A 12,349-nucleotide genomic window follows, 5' to 3' on the forward strand; every position below is an offset into this window, starting at 1 on the left:
GGCTGTAGCAATGGAGTTTCTCTTACTCCTGAGAAACTTGGCCTGGGTGTTTATGTTTTGAGTACTCTGAGTTGCCCCGATGGGGACCCAGCTGGCCAGTTCTAGTTGGGCAACTCAGCTCCTCTCCCTCTCCCTTCCCTCCCTCCCCTCCTCTCCTCTCCCTTTCCTCTTCTCTCTCTCCCTCTCCCTCCCCTCCCTCCCACTCTCCTCCCTCTCCCTCTCCTTGAGGTGAGTTAGCAGTGGTAAGTCTTCAGGATCATCATGCTTCACATACACCCAAGAAAAGCAGAGCTCAATGGGTAACTGATGTATTTTGGCCATAAGGTTTATTGAAGGAATAAGCATGTCCCAAGATGACATCCCAAGATGACAAAGCTCTGGGTAGCTACTGCATCTGATGTTCCTCCCAGGTTCATGCTGGGTCTTCATGTCACATCTGCTCCCATGTCTGTAGAAGGCAAGAAGTAGTGAGTCTTTAGCCTACTGCCATTTAATGCTCTTATACTGAGAAAAATTTTGCTGATGTACCTTATTAGAGAAAACTTTTGCCTCCTAATTAGGCTCCTGGATAGTCTTTCTGTACTTGATTAATCTTTGGGGCAGCATCACCCTTGTACACATCCCATGGCATCTCTGGACAAGAGAAAAAGAGGCTCAGTGCTGGACTTATTTGTTTAAAAGGAAATTTGTTCTCCTACCCTAACCTATGTTCCCTTTCTTGTTATTCAGTCATGTTCACTTCTTTGTGACCCCATCTTACCATTTTCTTGACTGAGGTGCTGGAGTAGTTTGCTATTTCCTTCTCCAGCTCATTTTACAGATGAGAAACTGAGGCAAACAGGGTTAAATGACTTGCCCAGGGTCTCATAACTAGTAAATGTCTGAGGCCAAATTTGAATTCAGGTCTTCCTAACTCCCAGACCAGCACTCTACTACCTGGCTTCCCTATTTCTGTAGAGAATATAGCCATCCTTCTAGTTTCATCCCTGACTCATTCTCCCCTCTTCCCATGTGTCCAATCACCTTTCAAGTCTACTAATTTTGACCTCGTTAACATCTCTCCCATCTGTCCCCCTTCTGTCCATTTGCATAGTCTCTTACCTAGGTCATCACTTCTCATTTGGATTATTGCAATTGCTTCTCTGCTTCCTGTCTCCTCCCTCTAAGCTACCAGAGTAACTAACATTCCTAAAACACCAATCTAACTCCATCACTCCCTTCATCCATAAACCTCAGCGGCTTGCTATTACCTTGGGATCAAATACAACCAACAATGCATTTGGCATTTAAAGCTTTCCACAGCCTGGCTCCAAGCTACCTTACAGGGTTTATTATACATTCCTCCCTTCCTGAACTCCCAGGTCCAGCCAAACTGCCCTTTCTGATGTTCTTCCATCCTCTACATCTGTGTCTTTGCATGCTTAGAAAGTACTTCCTCTTCACTTTGATCTCTAAGAAAAAGACCCAGCTCAGGCATCCCCTTCTATGTGAAGCTATTGCTAATTCCAGTTATTTTGACTGTCATTAGTGCCTTCCCTTCCCTGTCTCACCCCATAGAATATAAGCTTCTTGAGGGCAGGGACTGTTAGGGGTTTGGTTGGTTTTTGGTCCTTGCATTTCAATGTTTGACACAGAGTACACACTTAATACATTCTTGTGGACTAATTAATATCCATTCTTTCTTCATATCTATACTCATTGTAGAAACTAAGATGTCAGCCTTGCACCTGACTAACTGATATGCACCCTCCACCATGGTACTCACCTGGACTCACTTGTATTAGGTTACCTAAACACACAAACACACACACACACACACGTATTTATTCTTGACCCCAATACTCATTTGCTTTACAATACCATTCTTTCCTCCAACTTCACAGCCTAAGAAATGCTGACAGATTCGCAAATGGAAAAAGTTGAAGAAGCCCTGCATGCATATCTGTTCCGTACCTTACCCCATCTTTATCCTTGCCACTATGATACACCTTCTATCCCCGAACTTGACCATAATGCCACTGCCACCTCCTCCCCATGCAAAGAGACAAATACCCTGAATTTGGAAATGCTCTCAATGCTACCTCTTGCAGACTCAGTCTGTTCTACTCTCAGTGTCCTGTACACATCACACTACTGTTGCAACTAACTAAACACTCCTAGAAGTTGGGTCAATGGAATTGTTGTAATGAGGCTTCAGTCCACAGTAGCTGTGATGCAGACAGTAGACAAATCCCCAGGGATGGGACAGACTGTGTAGCAGATGGATGTCCCAGCAAGCCAAGTATACCACATGTTAGCTCTCCCTTTTCGTTTTGAGCCCACATTCACTTTTGTCTTAAAATTCTGTGTTTACTCCGGGTCCCAAATACTTCTCTGGGGAAGCCATCTGTTCTTACCTGGCTTGTGGAGAGTCTTTCAGAGCTATGGATTTGAGTCTCTGAGCCACTAATAGTTCTCTGGGGATGTCACGTACTCTCACCTGGCTTGTGGAGTATTTCTGTGTTCTTGATTGTAGTCTTTGCGACAGCACAACATTGGTACACACCATCCTTATCCCTGTGTACTTGCCTTTATTCCTAATGGATTTCTATCTTCTGCCTCCAAATTGGCCCACATGCCCCCTCATGCAATCTGCTCTCTTTCTCCCCTTGATCTTCAGATTGTTGTTGCACTTACCTTTGGCTCCCAGACGTGTTCAGAACCTTTGTTCTTGCACCAAGCCTCCCTAATGCACACCAGCCCTGAGCAACATTAGCTTTACCGGTAGCCCTGATAAACATCTGGCCTTCACCTCTGTACTTAACCATGGCACCTCCACTAGACAAATGTTCTGAGAGGGTCTAGAGGAGATGATAAAAGCAAGTGAAGGGAAAAAGAGGAGGAGGAGGAGGAGAGAAGTATCTCACATTAGAAGAATGAAAGAAAAGGTGTAACTAAAAATGTTTCCTTGAGAGAGATGTGCATTTGTTGTGAGAGATAGGTATCTTATAATGAACTTCATTTGGGGCACATTTGCCCTTTGGAAGACCTTCTTTGGGAAAGGATTGTGCCTCTCTGGACAGCATGCCATCCTAGGAGAGAGGACACAGGAGTCCTCAAATACAGTACTAGGAGCTAGGCTAACGTAGCCTGAGGAATGGAAAGTGATCATATCTGAAGGTGTTAAGGGATAGGACCAGGTCTCTTCATTAAGGACTCAGAGGGATTACTACCACACAACAACATTTCCCTAAAATATTGCTTCTCTTATGAATTGTTATTTGTAAGGTGAGACATAGCAGAAAAAAATAAGGAAGGGGTAATATCCCACAGGTAATAACATAGACATTTCTAAGAGCAAGGCAGAAAAGAGGAAAGAGGGAGCAAAATCTACAAAGGCGAAAACTGAATAGAAAAAAGGGGCTCACACCTGATACTTCAGAAGCTTTATCCTTATGGGGAACACAGCAAGGAAAAAAAAGGAATAAGTATGACTCTGAGAATAAAAGTTGGAACAAGCTGGAAGATAAGAGGAATGAAGGGGAAGACAAAGCAGGGCAAAATTATTTAAAGTAAGAGATTAGAGGGAATGAGCAGAGAAAAGATTCTGAATCACTTACTTAACTTGGCAGCGTAAGGAAAGGGACCAAAGACAGAAAGGAATAAATGGATAGATTAGATTCAAAGAACTTGGGATAGGATGGGTGGATTGAATGGGAGCCAAGAAGCAAGAGAGAGATTGTGAGAATGGACTAGGATGAATGTATTATAATCAAAACTAATTGCAGGGACCCAAAGTACTGACTTAAAAGAGGAAGGGGATAAAAAGAAATATGAAATAAATAAATGGAGGACTACATAAGTCAAACAATAGTAATTTGAAATGTGAATGGATTAAACATCCAATAAAATTGGCACAAAATGAATAGGAAAACAAAACCCAACAATCTGCTGTATGCAATTAGCAAATCACAAAATAAACACACATATGGAATGAAAATAAGAGGCTAGAACAAAGTCAACTACGCATCAGGTGATCCTAAAGGGGGAGAAGGGGAAGATTTGTGATCATGTAATCAGACAATGCAAAAAGAAAGTCATTTTTAACAATTTAGGGGAAAAAAAGAGCACAGAAGAGAACAGATGAAAAATTAAAGGAGTCAATACCAGAAACTAGAAAACTATAGATTTGATGAATAATATTAAAATCTAATCCTTAGAAAATAATAGATGGTAGAGTAACAACACTGAGTTTCTAGAGTGCTCCCCCCCGCCCCAAGCACAGTCATATACTTGTAAAAAATGGTTCTAACCAAATTCTGGAGCTGCAGAACCCACAGAATGACTGAGTGAAGCAAATCTCCAGCCCAAGACCAGGAAGTGACTACTTTGCCATGCTGGGAGCAGAGTGCAATCCAGTGTGGGCCTTGCTGGCACAGAGTGGACCTGAGCAGGCCTTGGGGGGACTGAATCTCTCACACTTGTGGCAGTTTCCAGACTTCACAACCCCAAAACACTAAAGACTAATAGGAAGGTCAGTGGAAGAAACCTGTGGGACCAGTGTAAGATAGTAGAGTGACCCTAGCCCCTGGGTAGTGGAGGGAGTGCAGGAACCCATGGTTGCAGCCATTGTTTCTGGAGCTCTAGGCCCACAGATGGTGGGGGAATCGAGCATCTGATGGTACATCACCCACCCCCACTGGAAGCAGAGAACACATTACAAAAGCTCAAAAGTCAAGTAAATGGATGGGGAAGTTAGTAAAGATCAGAAAAAGAATCAGACTATAGGATCTTATTTTGATGATAAGGAAAACTAAAACATGAAAACAGAAGACAACAAAGTCAAAGCTCCTCCATCCAAAGCCTCCAAGAAAAATATGAATTGGTCTCAGGCCATGGAAGAACTCAAAAAGGATGTTGAAAATCAAATAAGACAAGTAGAGCAAAAATTGGAAAGAGAAATGAGAGTGATGCAAGACACTCATAAAAAACAAGTCAACTGCTTGCTAAAGGAAACCTAAAAAAATGCTGAAAGAAATAACACTTTAAAAAATAGACTAACTCAAATGACAAAAGAGATCCAAAAAGTCAATGAGGAGAGGAATGCCCTAAAAAGCAGAATTGGCCAGATGGGAAAGGAGGTCCAAAAACTCACTGAAGAAAATAATTCCTTAAAGATTAGAATGGAGCAAATGGAAGCTAATGACTTGATGAAAAATCAAGAAATCATAAAACAAAACCAAAGGAATGCAAAAAAAAAAAAAAAACAGACAATGTGAAATATCTCACTGGAAAAACAGGTGACTTGGAAAATAGATCCAGGAGAGACAACTTAAAAATCATGGGACTACCTGAAAGCCATGATCCAAAAAAGAGCCTAGACATCATCTTTCAAGAAACTATCAAGGAAAACTGACCTATATTCTAGAACCAGAGGATAAAATAAATATTGAAGGGATCCACTGATCACTTCCTGAAAGAGATCCCAAAAGGAAAACTCCAAGAATATTTCAGCCAAATTTCAGAGCTCCCAGGTCAAGGAGAAAATATTGCAAGCAGTCAGAAAGAACCAATTCGAGCATTGTGTAAATCCAATCAGAATAACACAAGTTCTAGCAGCTTCTACATTAAGGGATCACAAGGTTTGGGATGTCACATTCCAGAGGTCAAAGGAGCTAGAATTAAAACCAAGAATCACCTACCCATCAAAGCTGAGTATAATACTTCAGGGGAAAAGTGGTCATTTAATGAAATAGAGAACTTTCAAGCATTCTGGATGAAAAGACCAGAGCTGAATAGAAAATTTGACTTTGAAACACAAAAATCAAGAGAAGGATGGAAAGGTAAATAGGAAAAAGAAAGCATAAGGGACTTACTAAAGTTTACATTCTTACATGGAGAGATAATATTTATAATTCCTGAGACTTTTCCTAGTACTAGGGTAGTTGGAGCGATTATATACATATAGACAGAGGGCACAGGGTGAGTTGAATAGGAAGGGATGATATCAAAAAATAAAACTAAAGGGTAAGAGAGGAATATATTGGGAAGAGAAAGGGAGAAATAGAATGGGGCAAATTATCTCTCACATAAAAGAGAAAAGAAAAAGCTTTGTCAATGGAGGGAAAGAGGGGGGAAGTGAGAGGGAAAAAGTAAACCTTACTCTCATCACATCTGGCTTAAAAAGAGTATAACATGAATACTCAATTTACTATGAAAATCTGTCTTACACTACAGAAAAGTAGGGGAGAAGGGGATAAGTGGGGTAAGGGGGGATGATAGAAGGGAGGGTAAATGGGAGGAGGGAGTAATTAGAAGTAAACACTTTTGAGGAGTGACAGGGTCAAAATAGAGAACAGATTAAATGGGGGGCAGGATAGGATGGAAGAAAATATAGTATTTCACAACATGACTTTTGTGGAAGTCTTTTGCATAACTACACATGTATAATATATATTGGACTGCTTGCCTTCTCAGTGGGAATGGATGGGGAGGGAGGAAGGGAGAGATTTTGGAACTCAAAGTTTTAAAAACAAATGTTAAAAGTTGTTTTTACATCCAACTGGGAAATAAGATATACAGGTAATGGAGTATAGAAATCTATCTTGCCATACAAGAAAATAGAGGACCTGGGGATAAGGGAAGAGAGAGGTGTGATATAAGGGAGGGCAGATTGGGGGAACACACACTGTCTTGGGGTGGGTAGAGGGGAGAGATGGGGAGAAAATTTGGAACTCAAAATCTTGTGGAAATGAATGTTGAAAACTAAAAATAAAGTAATTAATTAAAAAATAGAAACTTCTAAGAGGAAATTAAGATAGAAGCAAATAAACTTCAAAGCCTAGAAATGCACAAATACACAGAGGATTGATTTCCTTTAGGAGAAAAAAACCCTGGTCTAGAAGTACATAATTCTGGGTTCAAGTGTGTGATCAGTTACTTAATAGCTGAATGACTCTGAGGGAGTGATTCTGCTTCATTTTTCTATTTATAAAATGCTTGTAATGTTACTTTCACAATCTCCCTCACAGGGTTATTTTGAAGATTAAATGAGATACTACATTAAAAAAAAGAAAAGAAAAGAAAATACTAACAAATTTGATAAGTCTTTAGCTAACCTGGTCAAAGGAAAGGAGAGTAAGGAAAAATCAAATTACTAAAATAAAAAATGAACAAGGTAAAATCACAACAGGGAAAAATAAAAAGAATTATTTTCAGTGCCTACTATATCACAATCAAGTGCCAGCATTTAACTCCAAATTAAAAAGCAATGGAGGATGAATTACACAAATATAAAATACACAAGTTTACAGAACAAGAACTAGAAGTCTTAAATAATTCAAACTCAGAAAATCAAAAGGAACTAGACATAAAGAAACAATGAAAGAAAAAATCTTGGCCCATTTAGATTTATAGGTGAATACAAAACAGTGTTTAAAAAAAAATTAAAATCTACAGTAAAGAGAGTAGTCTCAGAAAGTGGAAAACAGTATAACAAACTACTTTATTGGGGCAAGTCTAATTTTAATACTGAAACTAGGGAATGGTAAAGAAAAAGGGAACTATATGCTAATATCATGTATGAATGCTGATATAAAATATTTAAATGAAATTTTAGTAAAAACATGACAAAAATACATAAAAAATTATCCACTGTGACTGAGTTGGATTTATACAACATTCATTTATGCTGGAAACCTTACCAAGGAAAAGCATAGAATGACTATTTAAAAAATGAAAATTGACTAAGAGAAAATAACACATAAGAGGCAGTGTGGTATTTTAGACAGTGGGCTGGCTACAGCATCAGGAAGATTCTGGGTCCGAATCCTACCTCTGGTGCATTTTGAATGTGTAAAACCGAGTAAGGGCGCCAAGCAACTTTCTAAGACTAAATAGTAAAGAAGTTGCCAATCTACACTGGAATAAGATTTTCTTAGAGGGAGTACACTGGACCAATGAAATCACAGGTTTGGGAAAAAAGATGATATGTATAACTGAAACAAAAAGCTAGTCTTATACACAATGGTGAAACACAGGAGTGATACAAGGATGTTCCCTTTACATAGTCATTTGATACAGTTTTAGAATTACTATCAATGTTATTGATAGTAATAAGAAAAGAGAAAGAAATTAAAGCCATAAACACAGGCAAGGAGATTAAAAATTGATCCCTATTTGCTGATGATGTGATAAATTATTGGGAAAATCTCAGAGAATTAGAAAGTAAACTAAGTGTTGCAATTATTAGCTTCAGTATATTAGCACCATATGAAATAAATACACCAAAATCAACAGAATTTCTAGATGGCAATAACCAAATTCAGAGAAAATGTAGCAAGGGCACTAACATTCAAATTAATTATGAAATATGTAGACTACATGGGAGTGATCCACTAAGATGCTCAAGATTTATATAAACAGAACAATAAAATGTGCTTTGAAGCATGCATGGCAAACCATTGGAGGATGATGCATGGCTCAAGGTTGGGTTAGGTAATACTATAAAAAATGATGACGCTATCCAAACTGATGATCAGATTTAATGCTCTACCAAACTACCAAGAGGTTACTTTATAAGACAAAGCAATAATGACCAAATTCATTTGAAGGAACAAATAACTGGTCTAGAATATCAAGGAAAATAGTATTTTTTAAAATATAGGGATAAAAGAGGGGAAAAGCACTTCTTGACTTCAAATTATAGTACAAAGTCATGATCAAGATTTTGGGTCTGGTTACAAAACAACAAAGGTCAGTGGAACAAACTAGATAAGAAAGAATCAGAAATAAGTGAGTTCAACCTAATGCTTATATACATATGAAAATATAAATTATGTGTGGAAGAACTAATTTTTGCCAGGAACTATTGGGAAAATTGCAAAACACGTCGGTAGAAATTAGGTTTAGACCAACATCTGATACCATCTACTAGAAGAAGTTTACAATGGATGTGATTTGAATATTAAATGTCATGCCATTGAAAAATTAGAAGCAAACAAGATCAGATACATTTTATAGTTAGGCTTGGGGGAAAGTTCTTAATTAAATATGGGATAGTAGTGATCACAAAAGATTAAATAGATAATTTTAATTACATGAAATTGAAAGACTTTTATATGAATAAAATCAGCACAGCTAGGATAAGAAGGCGAGTAGTCAGTTGGGAAAAATCTTTGCATCAAACTCCTCTGATGAGAGTCTGATATTCAAGATACATAGGTAACTAATAGAAATATATAAGACCAAGTGATAATTTCTGATTGATAGGTAAGAAAAATATGTCTTAAAGGAAGAATGACAAATTCTTAACCATTGAAAAGACAGACGCAAAATCACTAATAATGAGAGAAATGCAGATCAACAGAACTTTGAGGTTTCACCCTCTACCCATGCAAAGATGATTAAAAAATGGGAATAATCAATGATAGCGAGACTATGTCTAGAAAAGCATAAAGATATTTTGCTCAGAGAGCTATGAAATGGTTCATCCATTTTGAAAAGCAATTTGCAATTATGCCAAAGAAGTGATTAAAAGGCTCATATTCTCGGATCCAACTACTAGGCATGTACATTCAGGGAGATTAAAGACAGAAAGGAATGTTCCATATATACCAAAACATTCATACCAGATTATTTTTCTGGTAAGACTGAACTGAGAAATCAAGTAGATCCCCTTAAATAGAGAATTAATAAAAACTGTGGTATGTGAGTGTAATGAAATGTTAACTGTGATGTACGAAACAATAAATAGCAAAATTCAGGAAAACATGAGACTTATGTGAACTGTGGTGTAAGCAGAACCAAGAAAACTATGTTACACAATAACAACAATGTATATGGAAGGAACAAAAACCCCAAACCAAATGCCATATATAATTATAATGACTGAACTTGGCCATGGAGAAGAGATGAAATCACCAAGGGAAGTAGTATAAAGGGAGAAGAGGGCCCAGGACAAAACCCTGCAGGACACATAATTATGGGGATGATCTGCATGAGGGTCCAGCAAAGGAGAATGAATGAGAGGTCAGACAGGTAGGAGAAGAACCAGGCGGGAGTGGTATTGGGAAAACCTAGAGAGAGTACGGAAGAGGAAAAAGTGATCAACAGTGTCAAAGACTTCAGAGAGGCCAAAGAGAATAAGGTTTGAGAAAAGGTTATTGGATGAGGCAACTGAGAAATCATGTAACAACCGAGCAAGCAAATCCAGAACAGTTCAAAAGAGAAATGTTTTTAAAAGAAGCCAAAAAATGGAAATCAAGGGGATGCCCATCAATTGTGGAATGACTGAATAAATTATGGTATATGAATGTAATGGAATACTACTGTGCTATAAGAAATGATGAACAGGAAGACTTCAGAGAGGCCTGGAAGGACTTATATGATCTGATGCTGAGTGAAAGGAGCAGAACCAGGAGAACTTTGTGCACAGCAACAACCACAGTGTGCAAGGATTTTTTCTGGTAGACTTGGAACTTCATTGCAATGCAAGGACTTGAAAAATTCCCAATGGTCTTTGAAGGCAAAATGCCTTCCACATCCAGAGAAAGAACTATGAAATTTAATCGCAGATCATTTTTTTGTGTATTACATTTTGGTTTGTTATATGATTTCTCCCACTCATTTTAATCCTTCTACACAGCATGACTATAGTGAAAATATTTAATAGGAATGTATGTGTAGAACCTATATAAAACTGTATACTGTCTCGAGGAGGGAGGGGAAAAATCTAAGTTATATTGTAGTGATTGTAGAACACTGAAAATAAATAAAATTAATTAAAAAGAAAAAAGAAGAAATTAGAAACAGCTTTAGGTTGGTAATCAGAACCTTTAATATAGAATCTAAAAATGGAAAACGCAGGGGAGGAAAAAGTTAACTGACAACGGAGAATATGTTCAAAGAAATGGAGAAAATAAAATATTTGAAACACAAAAAATAGCAAAGTGAAAGAAAATATTGGAGAAGAGAAGCAAAGACAATAATGAGTAAGGTACACATAAATTTGATGTAAGTGAAAGCAGTTGACCTTAAAGAGAGGACACAAAGAAATAACTTAAGCATTACTGGTATCCTGGAAGAATGTTACAAATAAAAAAAAGATTTTCTTTTCTTTTATCTTTCTTTTGTTTTAAATGGGCATGAGGGATGTAGGGAGAGAAAATAAATTCAGAACTTTTGAATATGGAAAGCAAAGGCACTGATTGAGGAAATTGACATATGATCATCAGTAAAAATCTTCAAAGAGCTTAAATTTCACAATTTCAATAACAACAAATTTTGCAAGCAGTTATGATAAAGACCGTAAAATATGAAGGAAAGGCCATTAAAACATTGAAGGATTGTTTTGCATTCATAAAAAAAAACCAGAGAAGGGAGTGAAATAATATATTTCAGAAAACAAAGGGACTCACTCAATATGTAACCCAAAATAACATATCCTGCAAACATAAGCCTGATCATCAAGAAAAAATGGTACTTATAGTTTTGAAAAGAGTCATTTGACAGTAACAGAATCAAGTACAAACATCAAGAAAAAAGATCTGAAGGCAACCTCTTCTGTCTATACACTATTTGGTGAGGGGAGAAGAGAAAGAGAAGGTTGGGGGGGGGGGGGAGAGAGAGAGAGAGAGAGAGAGAGAGAGAGAGACAGACAGACAGAGAGAGAGAGAGACAGACAGACAGAGAGAGACAGAGAGAGAGAGAGAGAGAGAGAGAGAGAGAGAGAGAGAGAGAGAGAGAGAGAGAGAGAGAGAGGGAGAGAACAAAGAGGGATCATTAAGTGAAAAAAAAAAAGAACCTAAGGAGTTAAAGATTCAAAGTAAACTTATTAAATCTTGAGGAGGAAAAAGTGTTAAATTAATACCTCAGGGACTAAATCAATGTATTTTGTGGGAAGGGATAATATAGTGGGAAGTTTTAAGAATGAACAGAGGGCTGGTAAGGGGGGAAGGGGTAAAGGAGTTTGTTTATAGGTGGACAGCAAAGAGATAGTAATTCCTTTATGTTAGAGATGTTTAGACTGGGATAGGGCAGAGAGAGTCATATTAAAATGTAATTGGAAAATGTTTAACAGAACAATTAAGAGTATAATATAAAATGAAAAATATTAATTCATGGCTTTTTCTGTTCATATGCAGCAACAAAAATCAGTTTCTATATGTCTGACACTACTTCTTTAGTCCCTTAAGAAGAGTAGAAATTGTGGGAGAATAATGTAAAAGCAATGGACATATTGGTATTTTTGTTGTTCAGTCGTTTTCAACTCTTTATGATCCTATTGGAAGTTTCCTTGGCAAAGATGCTGGAGTGGTTTGCCATTTCTTTCTCTAGCTCATTTTGTTGATGAGGAAACTGAGGCAAACAG

General features: G+C 37.6%; 1 long non-coding RNA gene across 1 annotated transcript; it reads right to left on the minus strand.

The window, feature by feature from the left end:
• Nucleotides 1-304: 304 nt before the first annotated feature.
• On the minus strand, nt 305-11,593 carry LOC140516018 (uncharacterized). The gene is made up of 2 exons (XR_011971242.1): nt 529-11,593; nt 305-448 (listed from the first exon to the last, which is right to left on the minus strand). It is a non-coding gene; the product is annotated as an uncharacterized lncRNA (long non-coding RNA).
• Between the last annotated feature and the right edge of the window lie 756 nt (nt 11,594-12,349).

Source organism: Notamacropus eugenii, chromosome X, assembly GCF_028372415.1.
Source record: "Notamacropus eugenii isolate mMacEug1 chromosome X, mMacEug1.pri_v2, whole genome shotgun sequence".
Taxonomy (NCBI): Eukaryota; Metazoa; Chordata; class Mammalia; order Diprotodontia; family Macropodidae; genus Notamacropus; species Notamacropus eugenii.